This window comes from Orbicella faveolata, unplaced genomic scaffold (genome assembly GCF_042242905.1).
Source record: "Orbicella faveolata isolate gen_17 unplaced genomic scaffold, um_ofav_v1 contig_24, whole genome shotgun sequence".
In the NCBI taxonomy this organism is placed as follows: domain Eukaryota; kingdom Metazoa; phylum Cnidaria; class Anthozoa; order Scleractinia; family Merulinidae; genus Orbicella; species Orbicella faveolata.
In genome coordinates, this window is record NW_028301552.1 from 4677132 (window position 1) to 4683663 (window position 6532).

A 6532-nucleotide genomic window follows, 5' to 3' on the forward strand; every position below is an offset into this window, starting at 1 on the left:
ATGCTCATTGTAGCATATATATTCGCAATAAAATAAAAAAAAATACACAGGAATAAAAACAGAAACAGTCGAACGTTGCCCGGTATGGATCAAGTTTGGTGACTCGGAAGGGCGCTATTTTCGGACTTCAAAATTCGGACCTTTTTGTTGGATATAGCTCGTTTCCAGACTACTGATCAAAGGGAACGAGGACTCTGGGTACGAGGTTGGACCTTTTACAATAGCAAGCACACCAGATTAAAATTATTGACGTCACTTTCGACTGTATGGACTGTCCGTCGGGACTAAAACAGAGGCCGTTGCCGACTGGTGGCCGTTGTGGAGGTTCGCATGTAATTTGAAAAACCTGATAAGTAATTTGCATGATTTTAATGGTTCCGCGCTGTCACTTTCATCAATGGAGTCCGAGTCGCCTGATATCACATCACGAGAAATTACCTGATGCAGCTGAGTGCCTAAGGGGCCGTTGCACAATATCGTAAAATTTCTAATTGGTACAATATCTCAAGTACCTCTAAAAAGTGGATTTGTCTGACCTCTTTTCTGGATGATACATTTTTTTGGCAAAAACGCTATTTGAACTGATTGTTTTGATGAAATGTTCGTTACTTCCGTCGCTAAATAATGATCAAAACAAATTCTTGCGCCTCAATTATGCTTAATTAGGCGTATGATGGCATGGCAACCTTTTATTTTGAATTAATTCCATTGTTTGAAAAATTTATTTGTTTCGAGTCTAGCTGAGCACTTGGTCAGAAGCGCGGATTCTACGTCGGTCACGACACGAGTTTTGTTTTCCACCATGAGTTTGATATATACACTGTTGATGGCAGCCCTTGATTTGGCAGGAATCATCTTCAACATGCGAATGTTACGGAGCTGCTTCAAGGACAAAACAAAGTACACGTTTCTTCAAAAATGCAGAGCATTAGCAATTTGCCAGTGTGCTTGCCAAGTTACCATTCTCGTGGCGAATGCTGTAGAGTCGTGGAAAGGATTGGAAACTCAACCCAGAGAATCCTGCAATGTCTTCAGAGCTCTGTCTGTTTTTCCAGGGCTACAACTTAATAGCGATTTTTATCATTTATATTGAGTCAGACCAACCTACATCGCATGGAACCTCCGAGTTATGCTCTAAACTCAAGATTTCAGCAGCGTCGACTCTGGGTTTGATTGGCTCTGCGATCATTTGGTGGAACAGCTATTTTTCCCAAGACATGCATATTTTTCAAATGGCCGCATTGCCGGTTCTGTTTGTTGTAAGCGTAGCGTTTACTCTTTTCCTGTTCGCTTGGGATGCGAAGAATTTTATTCACGGACAAGTCGAGGATGACACGGAGGAAGCGTCGATGGAAACATGTTCTTTGCTGTGGAAAGTTCTCCAAGAATACCGCAGACCAGTGCTTATCATTTTCTTATTACTTGTGTGTTTAATAGTAATCTTAAGCTGGTCACTTTGTTCAGCCGAAAACGAGGCTCTGAAGGATGCTCTTTATTCAGTCATCACCAGGTTTGTTGTTGGAATCGTTCTACCAGTAACGTTCACTGACTTGATTGAATCAAGCAAGCGCGACGAAAACGGATTGAAAACTGCATACATTTAGAGTAGGACTGAATTGACTTTCTTCGTATTGTTTTGTTCCTTCAAAAATATCGGGATGATGTTAATTTGATGTTAGAACGTGTTGCAATATCAATTTGTTCGCATACTGTAGAATGTCAAAAATGTATTTGAGGAAATTATACATTGTTGAGTTTAGAAAAGTTGAACCAACTCTAGTTTACAAAATAAGTTAAACAGAAAGCCAGCCATTTATAATGATACAGTCGAACCAGCTAACTCGATCTCTTAACCGTGCGCTGGTTTTCACTTAGCGCATAAACATAATAATCAGCAACATATCTTAAAGCAGTAACGTGCTGCTAAGTAACACCTCTCGGAAAGTTTCTGAACACTGAAAAGGCGCTATTAATTATCAGCATGTATTTTTACTGAGCCGAGTATGTTGCTTGTGCTTTAAAAATCTGTTAAACATGCGTTCGTGAAACGAAAAGTAGTTCGATATGCAGGGAGTTCGAGATAGGGAGTTTCTACTGTAATTCTCTTTGATAAGGATATTCATAGGTGGAAATTTATCATGAGTTATTGACCAAGCGTCAGGTTGTAAGAAAGCTAGATATGATATTGGCCGAGATCTGTTTTTGGAGCGAGAACTGAAACAGTCGAGGGCCACATAAAACACGCAAAAAAGGATTAATGCCAACACACATATAGGGGTATTGATTGGTCTCATTTAATTTAAAATTACTCGCAAAATTTCGCCTTTGCTCGAATTGCTCCCAAAAATTAGATGAGTGCTCGCTTGCTCGTTCTCGCAAAATGTTTGCAACTGCTAGGACGCTCGCATTCTCGCTAAAATGTGCTCGATCGTTGGAAATTAACGTGAATCCTTAGGTAAGAGTTGGGATCTACTAGCTTATAATTTCTTCTCGTGGTGTGTTCACAACGTCGGGTTAGAAAGCCACTGACTCACGTGAAGCTACGTGGCGTAAAACAATGCATAATTACATAATAATTGTCTGTAAACTGCTGGGATCGGTTGAACCGCGATAAGATCTTAATGTGTCCTGTTTTGGAGGCAAAACAACGTTTCCTTTCAATAAAAGAGAGATTCCAGCTAGCGGAAAATTTACGAAGTTCTCGTTGCTCGCCATCTGCATTTTCTGAAGTGCTCGCTGCTCGCAAGACAAATTTGATCACTGCTCGTGCTCGCAAATCTATCGCACTGCCCGCATGCTCGCAAATGCTCGCAAAGATCATTCGATACCCCTACAAATCCGTGCGTTCGTGTACCACATGAATTGTGGTACTGGTTGCTTAGCTAGGGTCGAACCAAAAGTGTTTAGCACTGTCGTATTTATTGAGGACACTGAAATAAGCAAAGAAATATGATTGTAAATTGAACAGAAACTTGTTGCGTATCAAATCTACAGTTAAGTTGCGAGGCTGACCAGTTGGCCAGTATTTACAATGCATTGAGGACTTAAGTTTGGAATGGCTTTCTATTGGAAAATTTCCACTTCAGAATGGAACAGCATTTCCCAGAATTCTCAGAAAAAAGGGTGACCTCGAGAGGATACCTAGGTTGTAGAAAATGTCTACAAGTAAATGTTAAAAATATTGGTAAAAAGACCCTTAATGGCGGTATATATGTAGAAAATGTCTCTCCGGGAATTTCCATTTGATTTCATTTTCCTCTTGGATTCTGGGGAAGTTTTGGAAATTGATTCATTTTCGGATCATCCGAAAACTTTCCAAGGTAATTTCCAGACCATTTGTCATTTGGTTGAATAAAAAGCGCCCTGTGGTACCACCAAACACAAATCCATCTAGCGGCAGGGAGGACGATTTGGACGAGAAAGTGACCTACGTCTTTAGGGTTTCGTTTTTTTGATTTTTTTTTTTCGCCTTCCGTTTTCCTCCTTTTCTCATCTTTTTGCTGCGGTGATTGACCTTCAACTGGGCTTAATTGTTTCCAGTTGAAACATTTGTGAGAAACGGTCGTCGGCAATTTTAACCATGGAGTCAGCTCAGCGTAGTCGCAGAAAATTTTGCTGCGAGTTTTTCACTTGCATTTCTAAGCATTTTCGTGTATATTTCATTGGAAAGATCTTTTCCTCCTGCAGAACTTGAGTACAGATGATACCAATTTTGGTCAAAGGTGACGACGCCAGAAGTGGAACAAAGGCCAACGCTCGTCACGGCCGGTTACGGGCGGCAAGGGAGTCAATGAGTAAGAGTATTTGAGTTGGCCATCAGAATAGTACTGTAGTTACCACTGTATTAGTAGTTCTTCTTAGCTTGCCCATGAGCAAAACTTATTTGTCGGAAATTGCAAGGTTTTGACTAGTTTTAAGGCTAAGTTTCTCGACAGTTTCGAGGGGAAGCCCGGGGGGTACTTTGGGAATTTCTGGGTGGGGATGTGCCGCTGGGACCCTGGAACCCTTAGCCTACACCAGAGCTAGTTCAGCTGAATTTTGCTACCCTATACTAGAGTAAACTCCCCAAATCCCCCCATCTATCGACACTATTGCGGCTGATCTGCGTAAATTTAAACTCGCCTATTTGATTTTTTTATATTTTTGAGTGGCAATTCCTGGTTTCCTTAGTCTAGATAAAATCTTCAACAAACTCGTCAGTTTTAGGAAAATGATCTAATTTCTTTACATCACCTTTAGCGGACGCGAAGGTATCAGTTGCATCACGTAGAAAGTAAAATTTTCGAAAGGAGCTGAATTTATATCATTTATTATTTATTCACAAGATATATTGGCAACAATGGATTTGTACATATCTTGTACAATTTTTAAGGCAAGCGTAAAAATTAGGTTGAAATAAACGTGTGATGGGTGGTGTCTTACTGAATCATCGCGTGAGCAATGTGCGAAAGAAAACTGACATGCCGTGACTTCTGGCTGGTTCGTTTGATATTTTTTCTAGGCAAATCTGCTAGTTTGAGTGGTTAGTTCCTAGTTATGGTCATTCTATCACACTGTGCGTGCTCAAATTTGCCATTCGAAGCAAAAACGGGTACATTGAAAGGGTCGTAATTTGAAATCGGAGAAGAAGCCAGCATCATCTCTTAATTTACCAAGCTATTTCACAAACTCGCTAAGATATGGGTGTCTAAATACCCACTGCTGCCCTCAGAAACCCCAGACGGGTCTAGAAATAACTGATCCTGACACACATGCACACAGCCCGATGTCGCCTTTCCAAGCACTTTCATCCTCCGCGAAAACTTCAATGCAACGCGAATGGCAATTAACAATATTCATCGGAGTTCTGCATACCATAAGAATAACTTGAGACGGACTACCTTGCGAATTGGGCCTTTTTGAAGATTGGGGCATGAGCATTTGTTTAAGTCCTTTTCGTCTTGGTGGTAACCCACACACAGCACAAAGTACAACAACGGCCTTAACACCCCTTTGTGGCCTCTAAAACGTCTCGTGATTAAGGCGGTCACTATTATACTCATTATTAATCTCTTCTTTTTCGGAACTCGAGTACAGTCAGTGTAGAGACTAACCTGTATATCTAAGCTGACACCTTCAGGAGAACGCTCTGTTGAGACGTCTGTCTGTAGATTTTTTCATGTGGATTATTTCTGTGGTCTGATATTGGGTACTTGCCTCAGAAAAGCAAAGAACAAATGAGAAACATTGCCAACACTCGCAGAGGGAATCATTTCACCGGTGCCTCGAAACCATCTCGAACACCCTAATCTTCAGGACGGCTCAGAGCGCAAGCTAGCGTGCGGAACCTTATACACTGGTCAGCAGATGTACGAAATGTTTTACAGAAGGTGAGGGTGCCGTGAAGGAGTGAATTTCGCCCAACAACTACAGCTTGAAAAATAACATACTATTTTTCCCAGTTAAGGATAAATGCAACATTTGGATAACTACTCTTTGTCATTTAAAAGACTTTTTTACAAAACACGACAATGGGTTATTACAGCTTACGAAAGCTCGGATTATTACAAATTACGACAACGTGTTATAGCCATTTACAATAGGTGAGTTGTTACAATACGCGACACGTCAGGTTAAAATTCACAACAGTTATTGCAAGTCACGACGTTATTACTTTTCACGACAGCAATTATTCATAAAATTTTCACACTGATATGATGTTAATTTAGCTATGCAGTAAAAACCCGCTTGTAAAAACCTAGTGGTTTGAGAACCTGCTGGCAGAAATTTGCCAATTTGACACCCCAAAAAGTAAGATAAGGCAGGTTTTTACATGCGGGTTACAATGAAATTCTGAACTCTTGTTATAGAGGCAACACTAAATATACATTCTGTATTCAGTTGTGTTAGGTTTATCATAATCCACTTCCCTTAAGTCACAAGGAAGACTGTTCCAAAGAATGGCGCCACTATAGCTAAAGCTATTTTTATATTAGTATCACCCAACTAGTGGACTAATGCAAATCCTGCATTTTGATTGGCTACGCTACTAGGGGACTATTACTAATAGTTATCGAGTAGCGAAATTGGCGCCATCGAGCGTGACGCTTTCTTTCGTTTTATTCCCAAATAAATATTCCTTCAACTTGCATTTGCTAACTTTATTATTACCTTTTCTGTCCGACTAGTTGGGTGATACTAAAACAATTAGACCCTTCGCCCTCAAGGGCCACGGGTCAATAGCCCATTCGGCTTCGCCTCATGGGCTACTAACCCGTAGCCCTTGCGGGCTACGGGTCTAATTGTTAAATAGTTTGTGCGCGGCAATGGAGCATTTAGCTTATTGTCAGAGTCCCTCGGATTATATGTGGTTTCTCGCCTCTCGAATTTAGAACTTAGACATTCCGAAGCCAACCCGAGCAGAGACTTATAGACCATCGTAGCGTTCTGAATTTGCGGCTGGCTTGTTAGATTTCTCCACCCGAGAAGTTTGAACAGGTGACCAGCATCTACTAGTTTGAGTAGGTCAAAACACGGGCTGCTCTATTTTGTA

At 40.9% G+C, this 6532-nt stretch overlaps 1 pseudogene; it reads left to right on the plus strand.

The window, feature by feature from the left end:
- Positions 1 to 267: 267 nt before the first annotated feature.
- Positions 268 to 3003, plus strand: LOC149110038 (uncharacterized; annotated as a pseudogene).
- Positions 3004 to 6532: the final 3529 nt, after the last annotated feature.